Source organism: Rhinatrema bivittatum, chromosome 9 (genome assembly GCF_901001135.1).
Source record: "Rhinatrema bivittatum chromosome 9, aRhiBiv1.1, whole genome shotgun sequence".
Taxonomy (NCBI): Eukaryota; Metazoa; Chordata; class Amphibia; order Gymnophiona; family Rhinatrematidae; genus Rhinatrema; species Rhinatrema bivittatum.
In genome coordinates this window covers 135,318,507-135,341,155 of record NC_042623.1, presented here as the reverse complement: position 1 = coordinate 135,341,155, position 22,649 = coordinate 135,318,507, and positions in this window count along the sequence as shown.

Genomic DNA, 22,649 nt, shown 5'->3' with positions numbered 1-22,649 from the left:
CTTGATGGACCCTTGGTCTGACCCAGTATGGCATGTTCTTATGTTCTCTATTTGTAGATTCAAAACCATGGTGAACAAATCAAAACAAGAAAGAAGCAGAAGTTCCATACTGTGGGCACGAAATCCAAATTGACTGTCATCAAGTAGCTTACTATTGTCAATGAAATTTTGTAACTGTTAGAAGACTATTTTCTCCATAACCTTTGCCAGAAAAGGGAGTGAAGAGACAGGTCAGTACTTTTCAGGGACCGTAAGATCTAAATTGATCCTTTTCAATAAGGGGTAAACCGAGGCAATTTTAAAGAAGTTAAGTAATTTTCCTTCAGATAAAGAAGAGTTGTAGAGAATGGTGATTATAGCTGTTCAAGCCATGACGAAGCACCTTTATTATTACAGTAGGTCATGTTTTCAATGGGCAGAAATTATAATTCATCCTGCCTAACACCACCTCAGTCATAGTGGTAGGCAAAAGAGAATCTCATAGGGTGCCTAAGTCCTGTTCAGTGATGGATATTAGATCAACATTTTGGCTAAAATGGGATTTCAGCTACATAACTTTGTCATGAAAATACAAGGCAAGACAGCATCTTGAATTGAGATACTATCCTTGTCCCCACCACCTCCACTGAGAGAGAGCTCCAAATATTCATCACCCTTTTTGTAAAGAAATATTTCTGGAGATTAATCCTGTGTCTATTCACTTTCACCCTCATCCCATGATCCATCATTCTAGAGCATCCTTTGTAATGAAAGAGGCCCACCTCCTTTGCATTGATACCTTGGAGGTATTTATGTCTATCTCATAGCTCAAATTTCCCACCTTTCTACCAGGGTATTCATGTTTAGATCTTTAAATCTATTTTAGTAGCTACCTTCTGGGCCAACTCCTTTCATTCTATATCCTTTGGTGCATATGATTTCCAGAATTGCACACAGTGGCATACTTATCCACTGAATATGCCTGAAAAGTTATGAGTTTAACTATACAGATACATTTGCAACTCACTGAATTCCTAAATATTGACTTGCCTATTGTCATGAGGTGGGTGCCTCGAACTGAATGCTAGGGTACTTTAGGACTTGACCTTCGGAGTGAAGAAACTCACACAAAGATGAGATTTGTACAATGTTCTCTCAACCTAGCTCTCTCAGGTAGAGAGTCCATCAAGCTAGGTTGAGAGAACATTGTACAAATCTCATCTTTGTGTGAGTTTCCTCACTCCGAAGGTCATCAAATCTTTACAAAAGTGTACTGTTCTGTTCGTACATCTCACTCTGAATGTCAAAGGGGTCCCTAACTCCTACACTACTACTTAAACCTCACCTCGAGTTACTAGGTGGGCCTCATATAGAGATATAAATACCTAAGTACTATAAGGCCCTTATAGCTAGTCTCTCTCTCTCTCTCTCTCTCTCTCTCTCTCTCTCTCTCTCTCTCTCTCTCTCTCTCTCTCTCTCTCTCTCTCTCTCTCTCTCTCTCTCTCATCACACACATGAAAAAGGTGTACTTATTTCCACACATTAAAACTGTACACCATAAAGCAATTTGATAAATGACCCCCATAGACTGAACATTTTTATCTCATCTCAACCCTCTGTGGGAATTATAGATATGTCCCATCAGTCTAGAATACTTTCCCTGGCTCCATTAGCAACCTGGCTTCAGAATACAAATGTTTCTTTAAACCCCTTTACTGTGATTTTAAGTCCCAGACATTCAACATGGTAGGGATTTCCTCTACAGTAACTTCATTCCCCTTAAACTCTCAATCCCAATGTTTGGCTAGCTTCAGCTTCTGTCCCAGGTCCTAGAAACTGCATGGTCTCAGTCCCTCTAATTACACATTAATTCTTTCCATATTCCTCCTTTTGAAGAAGTGAAAGCACAGCAGGACTTTCAATAACAGCAGCTTTTTTATTGGTAGGTGTTTTGCACATAAACAATTTTTCACTTCAGCAGATTCATATCACTACTCAAAAAGTGACAGGAACACATTTCTCGACTGAAATCATCATACACTTTGCAATAAAGCCCAGTTGTAGTTTCCCATCACACTGTAGCAGTCACGTTCTCCAGGCTTAATCCAAAACAGCTAATATTCAGTTAGTACTGGCTGCAGTCTGTTTCTCTTGCAGTCTCTTACTCTTAGTTAATCTTCTCCCAAGGCAACTATAACAAACATGAGTGTCCCCCTACTGAGCTTTTCTTTCTCCAAATTTACTTTAGTATCCTTTGAGTACTTATCTTGACTGTTTGTTTTTCACTTAAGCTGCAATAGATCCTGCCTCTTAGGAATGTGCATTCATTTAAAACAAATGGCCTATCCGCAACAAATACGTATAAACAAGTCCCAGGAATGAAACATATGTCATTCGTTTCATTCGTTTACATTTCCCCATAGAAAATAATTGGCTGCATTAAAAAGATAGAGTCCAAGGCTAGGTAGGTCATGTGGGAGTTCCATAGCAACCTATGCCTATGGCTCATGTGTGAGGTCAGAGTAGAATCAGGAAATGTTGTCAAGAAAATCAGACTGACAAAGCAAGGGAACATTATTAGAAAGAAGCATTTTTCTAAATGAGCGAATCACTGAACTTTCCATCTTTTTTATTGTATTCCCTGACTGTTTCAGCTTGCAGTTGGATTCTCTTAAATATGGAGGATACATCCTGCTTTGCTGTTGTCTTTGAATTCTGTATTACTACAGGTTTTTGTATCAGCAGTGATTTGGTTCAAGATTAGAAACATTCCATCATTTCTAATCTTGTTAGCTATTAACTGCTGTCACACTGTGTTAATTTGCACAGGTTTATAAATTTTTTTTAAACATCTCACTGCTGTCACTGCCACTGCCATAGAGGAAGATTAGTGTTTTACATCATTCCCGTCTCCCCTGAAGAATGAAGGCACTGCAGGCTTTTTGCAGTGATTTATTAAATTTTAAACCTGTTGCTAACAGTGTAGTACCAGTACTGTAGCTGAACTCTGCTACAGTATCCCACATAGAGACGTTGCTTTAATTCTTTGTCTGGGTCTGTGTTTGTTAGATATGTCAGTGCATCCAAAAAGAACGCAGTGGATCTGTGCCAGTTACCACAGGTACGGCCAGGCACTTTGTGGATTCATTTATTTTGTTACTGTATTTAAATTACTAGTGCATTCATTTTTACTGTTTTTCTAGTAGTGTCCTTACACACATAGTATAGCAGTATATCATTCTTTGCTTTTTCTGTGTGTGTTGTGTGCATCTGCATGCACTGTAGTCAACAGAGCAAAATACTAAAATTGTTGTTCTACTGTAGTGTATTCTCTTTGTGTGTTGTTCAACCTTACACTCAGAAGGATCACTGTAGTAGTTAATCACTCTAGAGTCATCAATGTGACTAAACACCAAATTTTCAGAAATAAAAATTAATTGACAACACCTTTTGTCCAGCACTGCAGCAGAAAAAAAAAATCCATCATGTCAGGCAAAGGATATGGGAAGCCTGCAGTTGTTGGCAGGGGATTTGCTAGACAGACAACATTGAGTCCCCCAACTAAGATAAAGAGGGATTTTTTCAAACCCCAAACATTATCAGGAGAGACAGGCATGTCAAGCCGCAAGAAGTTGAGATTTGTGGAGGATATGTCAGTTGTTCCATCAGTGTCTTAGCCAGTTCCTCCTTTCTCAGAGGAGAAGGAAAGGAAAGGCACTAGTAGTACCAGTAGCAGCAGAGTACAACCACCAGTGCCTTTAGAAGTACAAATACAAGTGGTGAAACCAAAACCAGCAGCATAAACCCTTAGTGCCGCAGAGGCTATAAGATCAGTTTTGTCATGCTTTTCTGATTCAGAGCTTGATAAATCTCCCTTCAACGGATTTCCTGAAGTAGAGATGGGAGAGGCATTAGCTGAAGACCCTGTATTAGGAAGTTTAGTCAGTACTATGCTAGCTTCCACCACTGATAAAGAAGAGAAAGGCAGGAGGACATGTTAGTGAGGGAGAGCAGGCCACACTGACAATGCAGTTCCTCTGGCTCCATCTGTGACCACCCCCACTTCACTGCCAGCAACAGCATCCACCCCAAAGGATATAGACAGAGGCAAGGGATCACGAAAGAAATCTGTGATCTGGAGCCATTTTCAAATGAGAGAGGACCCATGCTTTGCATGTTGTAACTATTGTACAAAGCTGAGGGAAACAACTGGGCCTCTGGAATGGAGCATCACCTGAAGAAGCAGCATCCCCTTCAATATGCACCTGGGGATGGAAGTAGTAGTAGTAGTCAGGGGGCCCTCAGGGGTCCCCTTCTGCAAGACAGAGGACACTAGTCTTTGAGAAGCAGACAAGTGTTCCTTAAGCTCCTTCAACCAGTCAGGTGGCAGGCCAGCTGCAGTAGTCCCCCAACTATAGCTAAGAAGCAACAGCCTACAATGGAAGAAATGAGGTGGTGTTTTGTGGCATTTGTTGCGATCCCCCCTGTTGCTGCGCTACAGGAGGTATCTTACCTTCCTCCCGGAGGCCGCTGCGAAGCCAGGGCCTCTCCTGTGCACCATCCGGGACTTGCTCCAGGGCCTGGGAGGCCTAGCTGTTCCTGTGGCCTGCCTGTGGCTTGCATGCGTGTGTTTGGACTTCCTGTTTGGCGACGCCCTTCTCCTAGGGGCCGGCCCGCAGCTCTCTACCCCACTTATAGGGCCAGCGAGGGGCGGTCCTGGCAAACTCCTCCCAGGGAGTTGCCTACAACCTCCAGTATATAAGGACTTTCTTGTCACTTGCAACTGGCCTTCGGATCGGGCTCTACAGTTGCCTGTAACCTTCTCCTCGATCCAGGTCATCCATGGTCTTGCCTGTGTTGATGGTGCCTTGTCCTGTCTCTGTCCGGATGTCTGCTTCCTGATGTTACTGACGTCCATCTTGATGTGTTCCTGATGTCCTGATCCAGTTCCGCTTGTTCTGCCCTACGTCTTGTCTGGCTCCTGAGCCTTCTGGCCTGTTGGGCCCTGGAGTGGCCAACAGGTGGGATTCTTCCCTGCGCTCTGGAGCTTCCCTGCCTGCCAGCCGAAAGGGCTTCGGATGTCAGTATCCCAGCATCGGAGTTCCTGCTCGCCTGGATCTTCCCTGCGCTCTCCTGTTCTCAACGTGGTCCGCGACCAGCCTTCCTGGGCTGTGTAGGGCGCGTATGGGACGGGGTGGTCCGCGACTCAGTCCCGTGGGTGGGCTGAGTAGGGCGCCCTCAGGGACAGTGCCCGTGTTTCCTTCCAGCCCTCCTCTTCGATGTCTGCACTAGCCTTGTCTACGATGTCTGCACCTGCCTTGTCTACGATGTCTTCAGTGTAAAGGACTCTGTCTGCCCTCACCTCTGTCCGGCCTGCTGCCCATTGCCGTTCCCAGCGGCAGGTCCGAAAGGGCCGGGAACAGTCGGAGGACCGTTCATCAGTCAACTTCCCAGTGTTGGCTACCATGGGCGTGCAGGTCCGGCTGAGGGTCGGACTCCCTGCTTATGTACCCGCCTGGCTCCCCATGCCTGCTCAGCTCACCTCCCACGGTGTGGCTTTGGGCTCCTCCTTGAGTCCTGCCGTGGCCCAAGGGCTCACCACCCGCTGGAGACGACCGCGCCCGCGCGTGCTCGTAACAGCATTGTCACGTGGAAAGAGGCAAGCAGCATCCAAAGTGGTGTCAAGGACTATCTGTGAGATGATCGCTTTAGAAGATCATCCCCTGCAGGTCATTGAGAACATGGGTATCAGGCGTTTGCTGCAGCTTCTAGTGCCAAACTATAAAGTGCTTCCAGGACCACTTTCAGCAGAAAGGTCAACCCCAATTTGTATAAACATTGTCGTAGCTGAATGCAGGCGCTGCAGCTGAAGGCACAGAGGAGCAGTGTACATTTCACAAGTGACATATGGACATGCACAAATACGTCACACAACTTCCACTCTCTCATGGCATATTGGTGGGATCTGGCTGAGGTAGGGTCAGGCAGCAGTTCCACAGGGGCCGGAGAAACAGGATGCAGGTGGGCTTTGCTGCACATTCATTTGGCGGACAGTTCCCATACCTCTGCCAATATTTTAGCAATGATTCAAGAAATGCTGGAGGGCTGGCAGCTGGATCAGAGAGCCAGAAGTCTCAATGAAGGATTCTTTATCACTGATAATGGCTCTAATATGGTCAAAGCAGTATCTGATGGTAGATATCAGGGTGTACGATGCTTCACTCACACCCTGCACCTAGCAGTGAAAAAGGACCTGGGGCTGGGGTCCAGGGATCTAGAACATGCGTACCTGCACAGCTCACTAGAGAAGTGTAGAAAAATAGCTAAAGACTTCCACTGAAGTGTGAAGGCAGGTGACCTTCTCCATGAAAAGCAGGAGGAACTAGAGATGCTTCACAAGCATCTCATCATAGATGTGGGTACCTGCTGGAATTCAACCTACATGATGCTGCAGAGCAGGTGGAGCAGCAGACACCCCTGCATGATCTGTCTCGGGAAATAGAGATAGGTGTCGAGGCTCCCCTAGGATGTCTTGACTAGTTAGTCATAGAAACATAGAAACATAGAAACATAGAAATGACGGCAGAAGAAGACCAAACGGCCCATCCAGTCTGCCCAGCAAGTTTTGCACTTTTTTTTCTCATACTCATCTGTTACTCTTGGCTCTTAGTAACCTTTTGGTTCTATTTCCCTTCCATCCCCACCATTAATGTAGAGAGCAGTGTTGGAACTGCATCTAAGAGAAATATCTAGCTTAATTAGTAAGGGTAGTAACCGCAGCAATAAGCAAGCTATACCCACGCTTAATTGTTTACCCAGACTAAATAATTCAGTCCTTGTTGGTTGTTGTCTGTATATAGATCCACTTTTCTTCATTCCCCCTGCTGTTGAAGCAGAGAGTTATACTGGATATGCATTGAAAGTGAAGTATCAGGCTTATTTGGTTTGGGGTAGTAACTGCCGTAACAAGCAAGCTACGCCCTGCTTTTTTGTGAATGCAAATCCTTTTTTCCACATTTCCTCTTGCCGTTGAAGCTTAGAGCAATTTTGGAGTCACATTAATCATGTTATGTTTATTGAATAAAGGTATTATCTCCAGGTAGTAGCCATCATTCCCACGAACCACCCACTCTTCATTCACGTCCTCTAGACTTTATGGATCCACAGTGTTTATCCCATGCCCCTTTGAAGTCCTTCACAGATCTGGTCTTCACCACTTCCTCCAGAAGGGCATTCCAGGCATCCACCACCCTCTCCGTGAAGAAATACTTCCTGACATTGGTTCTGAGTCTTCCTCCCTGGAGCTTCAAATCGTGACCCCTGGTTCTGCTGATTTTTTTCCGACGGAAAAGGTTTGTCATGAGACAGCTTATGAAAATCCTGAAGTCCTTTAAGGATGCCACAGAGGAGCTGAGTGCTACAAGCACCACCTTAGGGATGTCATCCCAATAGTGAACATCTTGTTAGAAAAGTTGGAGGGCTTTCAACAAGAAGAGGAATGAGAGGTGAGGTGCTGCACTGTTTGGTGTCCTTAGAAAAGCAGGTGACAGAAAGACTGGGACCTCTGATTAGAAACCCAACATACATGTTCGCTACATTATGTGATCCTCATGTGAAAGGGAGACTTGAACTGGAGGTGAACAATCTGACATATATGACAAGCATACTGACAGAGGAGGTCTGTCAGCTAGAGCACCAGAGGTTGAGGCAGAGGAGGGATGTAGTACAAGTCAGATCAGCACTCTATCATCACCATCTAGCACACCCTCCATAGGAATATGGAAACAATCCTCACTTTTGTCCCAGGAAATAGTTAAAGAGGCTGGGAAGAAAGATTCATGTCCAATACCATCAAAGAAGATAGTTCAAATCTCAGTGACATGCTATCTCACTGGGACCATCGAGGAGGACATGGAAACAGATGTGTTGGCATATTGGTGTCTCAAGTCTAGCATCTGGCCAGACCTAGCAAGAGTGGCTAAAGGGGCAGTTCTACTGTCTAATGTTGAGTGACCCCAGTGAAAGAGTGTTTTACATGAAGGAGTCATCATAAGCCCTCATCGCTCCAGGCTGTTATCACACTTAATGGAGAAGCTAGTGTTCCTTAAAATGAATCTGCCTTTGCTTGGCTATCCAGATTTTCCATGTGAGTGGCAAGATAAATGAATGGAATGTGAAGGTCCTATAGCTGCTGACTGCTCTGCCTTTCTGCATGCCATGCCTCAATGACAGCAATGGGGCCTACATCCAGCATCCAGCAACATCCAGTGACTATGTTTGACTATCTACATCTGCCTACTCTGTCTGCAACACCAACAATTGGACTACACTTCACCAATCACATTGATGCTGCCATCCAGGCCCGAGATGCCAGAATGAGGGTTGGAAAGGTTTGCAATGCTGAGACCTGTTATGTCCCCAAATCCGCCAGTTGGGCCACACTTCAACAACCACACTGCTGTTCCTGTCTAAGCCTGAGATGCAAGATCGAGGGCTGGAAGAGATGCAATGCTGTGTCCTACTGTGTCCCACAACACTGCCAGTTGAGCCACACTACAACCATTACACTGCTGCTGCCTCCATGGTCCGAAAAGCCAATCCAAGGGCCACAACACAACGATTCTGAGTCCTGCTGTCTCTCAACACTGCAAGTTGTGCCACACTACAACCACCACAATGCTGCTCCTGTCCGGGTCTGAGATGCATGATTGAGGACTGGAAAAGATGCAATGCTGTGTCCTGCTGTGTCCCCACCACTGCCAGTTGGGCCACACTACAACCACCACACTGCTGCTCCTGTCCAGGCCTGAGATACAAGACCAATGGCTGGAAGAGATGCAATGCTGTGTCCCCAACACCGCCAATTTTGCCACACTACAAAAACTATGCTGCTGCTGCTGCCTCCATGGTCCAAAAAGCCAGTCCAAGAATCACAACACAACAATGCTGAGTCCTTCTGTGCCTACAAAATCATCATGGGGCCAACATGCACTGACTCTCTGTCTGCCTGAAGATGTGTCCCCATCCACCAAACTGTGGCCTGTCATTTCCTGCTGCCTCCTGATTTCTCCCCATTCACAATCTGGGGTCTGACTCAGATACTTCCTCCTGACACATTCCCAAGAAAAACACTAGGTCCTGACACTATAAGGATCTGACAGGACATGCAGTAGCAGCCTTTTACTTCCATACCCCAACAAGAACACAGGGGTCTAGCAGCAGATCCTCCAGCAGCCATCACACCATCCTTAGCATGCCTGCCTTCTTCCAAGCACAACTGCAGGGTCATGACCACCAAGTTCCTCTGCATGCTCAAGCCACCTCTGAGGCATGACTCCACTGGGTTCCTCTGCTTCCTTTCCCCCACAACATCCACCTCCAAGACATGACTCCACTGAGCTCCTCTGCCTCATTTTCCACAAAGTCTACCTCTGGGGCATGATTCTGCTGAAATCCTCTGCCTCCTTTTCCCCAATATCCATCTCCAAGGTATGACACCACTGGGTTCCTCTGCTTCCTTTTCCCCAACATCCACCTCCGAGGCATCACTATAATGAGTTCCTTTGCCTTCTTTTCCCCAACATTCACCTCCGAGGCATGGCTCTACTGAGTTCCTCTGCCTCCTTTTAACAAACACTACCTCAGAGGCATGACTGTTGAGTTCCTCTGCCTCCTTGTAACAAATGCTACCTCAAAGGCATGACTCTGCTGACATCTTCTGTCTCCTTTTAACAAACACTACCTCAGAGACATGACTCCACTGATCCTCTCCCTCCTTTTAAGAAACACCACCTCAGAGGCATGAGTCTGCTGAGTTCCTTAGTCTCCTTTTAACAAATGCAATCCCTGAGGCATGACTCTGCTGTTCCTCTGTCTCCTTTCCCCAGATGTCATCACAGAGGCATGACTCCACTGACTTCCCCTGCCTGCTTCACCCCAAACAGTTCTTGAAGAGAAGCAGGCAAGGGAAGATAATGGAGTCACGACTGAGAGTTGGTGTTTACAAAACACCACCACTGAGCTATGATCTCACTGAACTCCCCTGCCTGCTTAGCACCAAAAAGTTGCTGAGACGAAGCAGGCAGGGGAGGTCAGTGTAATCAGGCCTCAGTTTAGTGTTTGACAAACACCACAGGGGTATAACTCCACTGAGATCCTCTGACTCTCATACTAAAATCCAACACTTACGAATAACTTATTCTTTATCATCTTGGCTTCTTCCAACTCTAACTACTGAAGCCTGTCACTTACAGGTATGACATGCCATGTTCCAAATATTACCAATGAGGCCTGTTATTTACAGCTTCAGCATGCCATATTCTAACCATTGCCATGGGGTCTGTCACTTATAGCAGCTATGGCGTGCCATGTTCCAACCTCTGCCAATGAGGCCTGTCACTTACAGCAACGGCATGCCATGTTCTAACAATTAACACTGAGGCCTGTCACTTACCACTACAGCATGCCATGTTCCAAATATTACCAACAAGACTGTCTTTTACAGCTATGGCATGCCATGTTCCAACCATTACCAATGAGGCCTGTCACTTAAAGCAGCTATGGCAAGCCTTGTTCCAACCCTTGCCAATGAGGCCTGTCACTCACAGCCCCTGGTGCCAATTGACTGTGGGGACAGCTGGATGTTGGGAACCGGCTGAGACTACTTGGCAGACACTCAGTCTACTCAACCCTCTGGTGAGTGGAGATATCAGCTCTTTAGTAGCTTTGTTGGTTTGGACTCAGTGGGACAATTGTTTGGAAGTTTGGTATTGCTCCTGCTTGTTTGGATGTGGATATCACTGTAATTTGGGATTAAAGGGGATAGAGGTGAGATGCATGGGGGTATGTTTTATTCTAGTTTTTAGGAGTTGAGCACAAATGCTCTTTGTTTGATCAGGGAAGGGGGTGGGGGCTGGGACACATCTTGACGTGACCTCCTCACTTCCTTTATGGAAGTTTTCAGAAAATGGAATCTGAGGAATCAGGTGGGGAGGAGACTGGGAGACTGGGGAGAGGAGGGGTGGGGCAGGATGAGGAGGGGGAGCGATGAGGTTACTGGGGTAGGGGAATGGGTACTGATGATTGGGGGGAGGTGAGAGAGAGAGAGAGGGGAGGGTGGATGGGAGCGGGTGGTTGTGAGTCAATACAGGTTGATGATTGGGACATGATGCATGTTATATGTTTACTTACATTACTACTTTGGAAATGGGAAACTTTGGGGGAGGCCTCTGCTGGGAGGGCCTATACCCAACCGTTATGGTTACCAAACTGTTGTTGTATTTCTTGCGTGTGCAATTACTCATGACTGAGTCTGACACGCTTTGTTTCCTGGAATGTAGGTGGCCTACATATGCCCATTAAACAATCCAAAGTGCTTTCCCTGTTAAAGAAAAAATCAACTTTGGTGGCCTACTTACAGGAGACCCATCTAACAGCGGTGGAGCATGCAAAGTTGCGCCGTGACTGGTTGGGGGAGGTCAGGTTTGCCTCAGCCTCCCCTAGAACAGCGGGAATAGCCATTTTGATACATAAATGCCTCCCTATTAAGATTCTTCAAGAAATTGTAGATCCTTTGGGTCATTATATTATTTTGGTTACTGAATTATATGACCAGACAGTCATGTTTTGCAATATCTATGCACCTAATGTTTATAGTCCCACCTTTTTCAGAATTTTCTATTCTCATTTGCTCCCACATTTTGATGACCTGCTTGTTATTGGGGGAGATTTCAATACGATCTGGGATGGGACTCTGGACGCCTCTCACTCTCATAGATGGGAACAGAGTATGGGTAAAGGCCTGCAATACCTGGAAGATATGCTACATGTGCTAGATGTTTGGCGGGTTTTACACCCTACTGAATGTGATTTTACCCATATCTCACACACTCACGTAACTTTCTCACGACTTGACTATTTTCTTGTTAGTAACCATGCGTTTCAATCGTTCAAAGTGCAGGAACTGACCCCGTCTGGGTAGACTTTCAATTTACTCGTGGTCAGCCCACGTCAAAAATTTGGCGCTACCCCTATTTTCTGACTAATGATATGAAATTTCGCAATTATTTACGCGCTAAGTGGGCTGATTATGCTAAGCTAAACCAGCTGCAAACCTCCCAACCAGCCTTGTTTTGGTATACGGAAAGGAGGTTTTAAGAGGAGATATTATTTCTTATGTTTCTCACCGACGTAAAGTACTCAACCAGAGAATTTTAACACAGAATTCACAGTTACACAAAGCTCGGACTAGGTTGGTTGTGGATACGTCCATGCCGGCAAGGGATCTCTACCGCACTCTGCAGGCGTCTTTGAATTCTCTTCTTCATCAACGTGCAAAGAAAAGTTTTACTTACTACCAATTTCACCTTTATCAATATGGTAAGAAAACAAGGCGAATGATGTCTAATTTGATTCGTTCAACTAGAGCGAGTGGGTTTATTCTGGCTTTGCGTACCTCTCCCAGAGGAGTAACTAGGGACACTCCCTCTATTTTGAGGGGATTTCGGGAATTTTATTCGACATTATACGCCACCGAATAAAACTCTGAGTTATCTCTACCGTGTTTAACTACAGATCAGAAGGAGAGGCTCAATCGGTACATAACGGAAAATGAGGTCAGGTTGGTTATTGGCAGTGCCGCACCTGGCCCGAATTTATCCTGGGGTTCTGGCCCCTTTTGATGACGTGACAAGGCCACGCCCCCAAAGTGACATCATCAAACAGGGCCGGAACCACGGGATAAATTCGGGTCAGGTGCAGCCTTGTGACCAGAGGACTCTCGGCTGGAGGACCTCTCTTAGAGAGGAAAGGCAAAGAGGGACTGGTCTGTAGCTCCAACTTTCCATCTTCGGAGCAGCAACAGCACGACCGACTCGAGGCCACGACCCCAAAGTGATATTCGACTGGTTTTAACTGCTATGACAATATGTCGCCAAATGGAAATTCCCTATTTAGCCATAAGTTTTGATGCCGAAAAGGCATTTGATATGGTGGAATGGCGATATCTATTTGGTATCTTACATAAGATGGGATTTGATGGTTTCTTTCTTCAAGCAGTGCGGTTATTGTACATGGATCCCAGAGCAGTTATCATAGCCAATGGGGCTATGAGGTGTCTATGGGTACCAGACAGGGGTGTCCGTTATCACCTCTTTTATTTATGTTACAGTTGGAACCTCTTTTGCTTGCAATTCATCAGCGTCCCAAGATTCGAGGAGTGCGGTTTGGTTCATGAATTTTCAAGGGTGTGGCTTTTGCGGATGATCTATTGGTGTTCATTACAGACCTGCAAAAATCTTTGGCCCGGTTGCTGAGTCTGATTTGGGAGTTTGGTATTTTTTATGGGCTTAAATTGAATGAATCAAAGTCCTTTGCTTTGGCCTATCCCCCCTCCACGTTACCTAATAGCTGGCCGGATCCTTTCCCATTACAATGGCCACTGACCATATATGTTATTTAGGGGTCTATCTCCCGGTGAATCCCGATCACATATATCAAGTTAATTTCCCACAGCAGTTGCAGTCTACAGTTGATAGTTTGGCGAACTGGCGTAACTTACCTCTTTCTCTCACAGGTCGGCTCAATTTTTTTTAAATGACCATCTTGCCAAAGTGGCTTTACCTCCTCCAAAATTTACCCATTATATTGAAGCGTGTCAACCTTAATAAGCTGGACAGTGCTTTACGGCGGTTTGTCTGGAGGGGAGGGAAATCCAGACTTCCACTTTCCTGGCTAAAATTGAGATGCGATAAGGGGGGTTTGGAGATGCCAGACTTGGCTGCTTATAATCTGGCCTGCAACCTTAGGATTCTTAGGGATTGGCTTACAAGTGAGTTGGTCCATACCCCACTTTATCCAGATCGGGCTGTGATGGCTCCGATGGTCCCTCAGTATGTTGTGCAGGCAAAACCGGCTTATCTTTCAACTTTTCTAACTCACACTATGCTGGTGCGCCCGCTTAGACTGACCTGGAGGCGCTTACCAAAACTACTGAACATCCCCCCTTTGTGTGCCTACTTTCTTTCAGTAGTGGGGAATAATGAATTTACCCCGGGCTCTCAGTCCTCGGGCTTCAGGGTCTGGGAGACTAGAGGCATAACTCTCTTGGGCCACCTGTTAACTACAGATGGGAAGCTTATTCCTTTTTCTGAATTTTTGACTTACTATGGTTTGGGGGCCACACACACTTTTCCCTTTCTCCAGATTGGCCATTATATACAGTCCATACCTACAGAACAAAGAAATCCATCGGTGTTCTATACACTTGATCGGATATTTGGTTTTGAAAGGAAAGTGGCCCCATCTTTATCGGACTACTATAAAAGTATCCGCCGCTGTTCTGCTCTGAATATTTCTTTGCTAGTGGAGTCCCGCTGGAATAGTGATGGGGACTTTGTGGTTACCCAATCTATTCTGACAAGGGGTTTTCAACATGTATCCAGGATCTCAAAGAATTTGTATTACCGGGAACTACAATTTAAGTTTTTGTGTCGGGCCTATGTGATGCCTCAAGTGGTGTTTCAATTAACTATAGCCACATCGGCGGTGTGCCCCCATTGTGGACATACTACAGGTACCATGTCCCATGTTTTTTTGGACATGCCCTTCTGTGCAGAGTTTTTGGCGTCAAGTGGCAGGGTACATGGCCGATTTGTTGGATGTCGTGTTCCCGGTTACGCCCTTATGGTTGTTATTTGGATGCATATCCCCGATTCAAATTCGAGATCCTGGATCACGTATGCTCCTACGCAAAGCGTGTTTGGTGGGGAAAAAGGTGATTTTATCAGTCTGGTGTTCTCCAGATGCTCCATCCTTTTGGGCCTGGCGTAATTATTTACATGCCATGATGAGTATGGAATGTCTAGCGTCGCATGCCTCTCCGAGGGGCCGGCGACGCTTTCTCACTGACTGGCAAGCTTATATCCAGTCACTTCCTCATCGTGCTCGTAGTCTAGTAGTGAATGATTAATTGTCTTCTTTGGGCGGTGCTTTAAAGTTTTCCCTCGCTATGGATAATGTCACTCACCTGTGTGAAGCTGGGGGGAGGGGGGATTGGGTTAGGAGGGGGAGGGAAAGCACCCTCTTGATGTTTTTACTGCATTGATTTTTGGTTTGTTTTGGGGAGGGCTCAGAAACACGCCCTTCTCAGTACGCTACTCATTGTATTTCATGTTGTTTACAAACAAAATTCAATTAAAAAAACGTTTAAACATAAAAAAATGATACATAGAAAGAAGAAAAAACAGTACAGAATACAAAGATAAGAAAAGATTGAATCATGCTAAGCCAACAATAGTATTATGCAGCCCAGTTACTATCTAAAAAAGAGGCTATATAGAGCATGTACCCTCTGGTACTACTGCCAATAGTAGAATGGGACATTCATTTTCCTCCTTATATAAAAGCCTGCTCAATCAACTGTGTCTTATTTTTTTTTGGAAAGTCAGATAATTTGGCTCTACTTGCAATTCGAAAAGGTAAAGAGTTTCACAGAAGTGGGGCATAGAATCTAAAAGTTCTTGGTCTTAGCTGACTGATGTTCCCAACTCTTAAAAAGGAGACAGATAGATAGCAATGACTGTTGGGAAGACCTTAATATGCTGATAGAAATACAGTCACATCTCTCGTTTAAATATAGTGGTCTACGACGGTATGTGCATTTGTACCCCAATGACATATCTACTTCATCACATGCAAACACTGAAGTGCTTTCAGTATTGGTAAAATGTGATCAGAGAGTTTTGAGCCTGGCAGCTGTATTTTGGAGAAGTTGAAATATTCAAATACTTTTCAATGGTAAACTCTGCTAAAGAGAATTAAAATAATCAATCTTGGCCAAAATAAAAGCATGGATAATAAGTATATAGCATTTCTTTCCCAACAAAGAGCATGACCTAAGAACCAATCACAGAACAGCAAAAGATTATCTCAGCGCTGATGACATTTATGTTGACATTATTGGCATGAAGTCCAAACAGATGCCTAACCTAGTCACAATTTCCTTGGCTTACAGCTCTATTGCCTGGACGGAGGGCAAAACTGTCACTAGATGCTAATGCCTGCTAAGCTAGAGTTCCTCTGAGTTCTTTGGATTGAATTTCAACATATGATGCTCCAGACAGTAGCAACATCTGCAGAGCATTAGTGATAGCTACAGCCTACTGCACCCCAACATCAGAGCCGAGGCTGGCCTCGGCCATAGGTGCCATCAACCAGGTGGCTTCATCGCTCTCCCAATTTGGCTGAAGAGCTGCCTCCCTTCTAAGAAGAACTGCTGTGCCTGCTCCTGGTGTCCTGCCTACCATCAGGGCTGTCTCTGAAGTGGGGAGAGGAGGGTCCACATTGTGAGAAAAAAACCTATCAATGCCGCTGCAGCCCAGCCCATTCCTCTACCTCTACCTCTCACTCCCCCTCCTCTCAGCAGTCAGGAGGAATGTAGCCCATGCAGTTGCAACAAGCAGCATTGGCCTTCCACACTTCCTGCCCCAGAGCTGCCCGCAGATCCACAAGCAGCAGCAGCAGTAACAACCTCTCATCCCAGCAGTTATGAGGAGCACAGCCTGCAAAGCTCTTGCTGCCCCTTGTTCTTCCAGAGGGGGAAACCAGTGAAAGAGCATGTGAGACAGAGCCTTTGCGTGTGTGTATGACTGAGATCATGTGAGACAGAAGAGAAATTTTTGGGGCAAAAACCCCCAACGCCTGCAAATCCACGACAATCTTAGGGCATCTGGAAATCAAAGGTTCCCAGTTCTAGAAACTGGGGAATTTTGTTAATGCTTATTAGTTTAAATTTATTGGGAGTTATTTGATGTATCTAATGATTTTAAATATGTTATTGCTATTTGGAATAGTTTTATACAAGTTTTTAATTATAAGATGTTCTGTTCGTCAACTGTTTTGAAATATGTATTCTTAGACTCACCGCGGACCACAAGCGGTGAGTCTAACATGCCCCCTGAAGGCACTAGGCCTATCAGAGGTGCCGAAAAAGGTCTTTAAATTCTCACGCCTCCCTCCGGCATCGCACGCCCGAAGGAGCGCGACGTAAGGGGCCTGCCCCTTAGCGCGCCCCTTGGAGAGCCCCTGGACCCAAGACCGTTATCATCCCCTCCCGCAGCTGGATTTCATACCACATTAAGCGCCGGTCCAACCAACATTCTCCCCCATAGACCCTTTTTTCGCACCTTCCCAAATCTTGCGGTCAGACAGAAGAAGCAAACAAAACAAAGCCTGCTGTGGGGGCCTCCACTACCGGTCTCTGAAACCCGTTAGGGTAAGACCCTAATTTTTCTTCTTTCACATTACAATACATTACACTTAAGAAAGCCTGCTTTACCACAGTCCTTTGTTCTCTGCTCATCCCCATCCGCTCTGCCCTTTCCCCTCCCACCTCTCACCATGCCCACATACGCTATCCCAATAATCTACAACCAGTGGAGAAACTTCATAAGAAACTACACATCACCCCCACATCCAACAAAAAGAATTGTTCCAATCATGACCTCATCATTGAACCAACTCCTGGGCCTCACGCTATTCTCCTTAACCCTTCTTAATGCACAATCTCTGTCGAAAAAAACTTACCTCCTCTACGACTATCTAATTGAAGCAAAACCGGACTTTTGCGCCATTACCGAAACCTGGCTGAAACCTGAAGACACAGTACTAATCAACCAACTCCCTACTCATTCCTACGACATCTTTTCTATACCCAGACCCAAAAAAAGAGGTGGCGGTCTGCTAATAGCGGCTAAAAAAGAACTAGGATTATCTTTACAGCTCTCAAACTCTTCAAGCTCGCTTGAATTCGCAGTCTTCAAATCCAAACACCTTCAAATCTGCCTTATGTATGCCCCCCCAGGAAGTCTAGAATCTGACCTGTCTCCTTTAATTGAACTCATAGCCAAGCACATTAACTCAGATACCCCTGCTATAATTATGGGAGATTTCAACCTTCATGTGGATCCAACTCCTCAATCATCCAGCTGTGAAACCTTTCTTAGCACGCTCAAATATATGGGCTACAAACAAATCATTAAAGGTCCTACACACAAAGCAGGACACACATTGGACTTAATCTTCATAAATGAAAGCCTCTCCCCATTCTCATCCATATCAAGATCACCTATCCCTTGTTCAGTTCACAGATTGATCTCCACAACGCTAAAGAACAACCAACCCATTCCTCAATCAATACAAAATACCACAGTCCAATTCAGGAAATTATGCACCCCTGACATCCTTAGCGCACACCTATCTGCAGCTTTAGACCAACTGGACCTCTCGGATGCAGATTCAGCCTCATCCTCCTGGAGCAAGATCACTAAGAAAATGGCAGACATAACCTGCCCAAAGTCCTTCACTCAAACACGGACAACAGGAAACCTTGGTACACCTCTCAACTAAAAACCCTCAAACAAGAACTTAGAAACAGGGAACACTCATGGCGAAAAAATCCATCAGCTACAAACCAGGCGGCATATAAATCTCTCATGCACCGCTACAGGACAGCCATCCTCCAAACTAAGAAAGATTTCTTCTCACAAAAAATCCACCACTTCATCTTCGACCCTAAAGCTTTATTCTCAATCGTCTCATCCCTCACCAAATCTTCCCCCAAGACCATTCTGGACGATCAAGCGGCGAGCAAAGCCTCAGAGCTTGCTACATACTTCAAGAATAAAATCACCAATCTGATTACACCGTTAATTGCCAAAAAAGGCCATCTTCCTCCTCCTCCTTACGCTGCATTTATTCAACAGTCCACAAGCCTGGAAACTTTCGAACTGACTTCCTCCTTAGAGATTGAAATAATTCTAAAGAAGCTCAAACCGGCTTAACATCCCACAGATGCAATCCCTTCGAACCTACTCATCTCCATCCCTAAAGCCATCGCCAAACCAATAGCTGAGATCATAAATTGTTCATTAACACAAGGCTTAGTTCCTGACCCCTTGAAACTTGCAATTCTAAAACCACTACTGAAAAAACCTAATCTGTCTCCAGACGACCCGGCCAACTTCCACCCTGTAGCCAACCTACCCTTCATCTCCAAAATCTTAGAAAAAATAGTCAACAAGCAACTATCGGATTACCTGGACGACAACAAAATCTTAGCCCCTTCTCAGTTTGGCTTCCGTAAATCTCAAAACACTGAAGCCCTCTTAATCTAATTAACAGACACTATTCTTCTGAATCTTGACAAAAAACAACCCTGTCTTCTCATTCTCCTCGATTTATCAGCCGCCTTCGACACGGTGAACCACTCAATTCTCCTGGATCAGCTAGCTGACATTGGTATCAAAGGTACTGCTCTCAACTGGTTCAAGTCTTTCCTCCAAAACAGATTTTATAAGGTCAGAATCAACAATAAAGAATCACACCCCGTCTGCTCTACGCTAGGAGTTCCTCAAGGCTCCTCTTTATCACCTACCCTATTCAACATTTACCTGCTACCGCTCTGCCAGCTCCTCTCTAACCTAAAATTAACTCATTACATAATTAGAGATGTGGTTCGTTTTTCGCCCGAATTAGGAAATTGCACGAAATTTCCTAATTCGTTGCGGTTTCGGAGGAGAGGGGAGAGGGGCACAAATTTTTTTTTTTTAATTAAAAACCACCCCAAACATTTAAATTAACTATAATACACCCCCCCCCCCCCGATCCCAATCCCTCCCTAAGACTTACGAACATCCCTGGTGGTCCAGCGGGGTCCCGGGTTCCATTTGCCCTCCGTGCCCGGTGTGCTACTGCAAGCCATGTGCCTCAAAATGGTGCCGAATAGCCTGAACTACCATGTCACATGGGCTTTCGGCGCCATTGGTCAGCCCCTGTCACATGGCCATCGGCGCCATCTTGTGCTCCTATCATGTGACAGGAGCTGACCAATGGCGCCGAAAGCCTCTGTGACATAGTATGGGCAAAGGCTATTGGCGCCATTTTGGTTACTGGCAGCCGACAACGAAATCGCTCCCGGACCCCTGCTGGAGCCCCAGGGATTATTGGCAAGCCTACTCATAAATAGATAGGAAAAAGGAAAAAAGAAATTTTAGGAAGGGGCGCGCCCCTTTGGCGTGCGGCTTTGGCAGCAGGCCAGTGGCTGCACACCGCACCTCCACCTTATCTGGTGGTCAGGCCCCGGATGATGACGTCACCGGGGTCAGACTGTGGGCAAGTCCCGCTGTTTCCCCGGGCACAGGTGAAAAAAGCCCCGACTCAATCCTCCAGCCTGCCTCTCCACCGAGAGGCTTCTCTCACCAGACTCCTCCGTGGCACCAAGACTGATTTTGAGCAGTAAGCCATGCTCCTATATGACACAGTAGACTGGGCATAGGCACCAGCATGAAGGAGAGCAAACTCCCTCTCCTCTGCTTCCCTATACACATCGTGACTGCAGAAGGTGCACTGGAGGACTTTTGGTGCACCTACTTATGTGTGAAATTGCTGACTTATGCACACTGTTGAAAAGGTGCAGGGGCCAAGGGGGCAGTAAAATAGCAAGCATACATTTAAAAATCAACTGTGCAAGCTCTGTTTTCCTCCCCTGGTCTAAACCCATATCATAGGGCTGCCTCTTTTTAATGAGGCTAAAAGGACATGTGTTATGAAATCCGTGGAAACTGCAGAGGAAAATTATCTGTCAGATCATCCTGGGAAGTACCTATTTACTCAAGTTAATGCCTTTGAAAATTCCTCTCTCAGATGTAAACTATACTATAAAGCATTTGCTTTCACTGGTGAAATCCTACTACATCCCCATGTGACCTTTTGAAATGGATCATCTGGAAAATCTCCTGGTGGAGCTACGCTTTTCTGCTTACAGCTTTGCGCTTACATATGTGGCATTCATGTGATCCCCATGCACTTACAGCAGGTTCCGGATAGTAAGTGAGAAGAGGCACCCCCACCCTCCGATTACCAGGTCTTTCTTTTGATGGCCATGTTACATTCCTTTCCTGTGATTTTCTGTTGCCCGGTAGTTATCTCATGCTGGCTCTGACTCAAATCAGCAGATCCAAGTTTTTGTTTTGTCTGGGCTTTTTCTTTTGGCTTTGTTATTAAAACATCTCTCAGACTGGGTTCTGAAAACAGCATTGCTCATCTGCACAGTGACTGACCTCCAAAGTGACTAGGTCAGAGTTCAAATCACAAGAGATGTCAGTTCATTGCTGCCGGATTGAAATTGTGACACAAATGCGATATTGCAGCAAGCAGTTCTATATTAACTGAAATGGAATACACTGACAAGAGCAGTGCCTGGCTGAGACGAGATACGTTTTGCAGAATCCAGCTACCTCAATGTACTTTTTTTTCCATTCGACTCTCCTATTTACCTTCTATATCAAAACTTGCAGGAGATGGGATAAAGCTGGGAAAAGCAATTAAAATATTTTTGAATGAATTGCTCAGCATCTAGTGTTAAATTGCATTTAATGTTGAATACATTTATGTACAGTTGATTCTCGGGGGCATTGTGTAAAATAATAATTGTGCAGTGCCAATTCTTTTTAATTTTAAATATATACTCAAATTAATTATGTGCTTGCAAAACATTCTGTATTGCCCCAAGGAAGCCTTTAGATTGCTTACAGAAATGTGAAACTTTTAAGCAGTCTGTATTATATAGAATGTGCAGCACAAAAAGTTAACAATGACAACTAGTGTTCGAACATTGTTGTACACCTCACATTGTACAGTGTTTTAGCAGTGTTATTTAAAAGGCCAGTCCTCAAGTTAACAGTATGATTTGCTATTAGGCATGTGCAGAAGTAACATTTTTGTTTTGTTTCTAAATGTTTTTTTCTTTGTTTCCAATTAAAATCAATGGAGGAAGCAATGCAGCCTGTTTTGAACTTCGAAATTGGGGTTTTCCAATCAATTCTATTGAAACTTGAGGTAGACCACATCAAAAAGGGGAAGAGAACTCCAAGGCACATAGACTGTGGCAAAGAGGCACAAAAAATGAAATGAATAGCCTAAGGTAACTGGGAATCACAATCAGCATAAAAGTATAAAATCCCCCAAGGTGTAGAGTATGGTGGAATTACCAATAGCACAAAGGCATGAAAACCCTTAAGGTGTGGAGTACAGGGAATCACAAACAGCACAAAGGCATCAAACCCCCTCCCCCATGTCAGAGTATGTAGAATCGCAAACAGTGCAAAAGCATGAAGCCACCAAGATATACAGTACAGGGAATCACATGTAAGTATTGTTGTCTGCAGAGGTTTCAGTCTCATTTGCACCTGCTGCTACATGGAGTCCACAAACTGCAAATCCTCTGCTTCTATTCCCTTTTGCTCTAACTTTTCTTCCAGAATATTTACTATCGGGATGACCCTGACCCAGGATGGTGATTTTGGAGCTCAATTCCTCCATGGCATACTTAAGGGCTTCGGGATTTTTATTAGTTATTTCATCACTATCCAATAATGATATCCCATGGGTGATCCACACCTATTTCTGTTTCCAGAGACTGATCATGAAGGGGTGTCTGCAACTCCCCTAACCTGTGCAGCGTCAGATAGGTAGAATTACAGTGGGTTCCAAAATCTTGAACAAGATGCTTATAAGTTATCCTGAATGCATCCTGCTTCTCACAGAGAAGCTGTCCACTCTTCAAGCTTTGATGAAAATACCCTGTTATTTTCTTGCACTTCTCTACCTGGTCC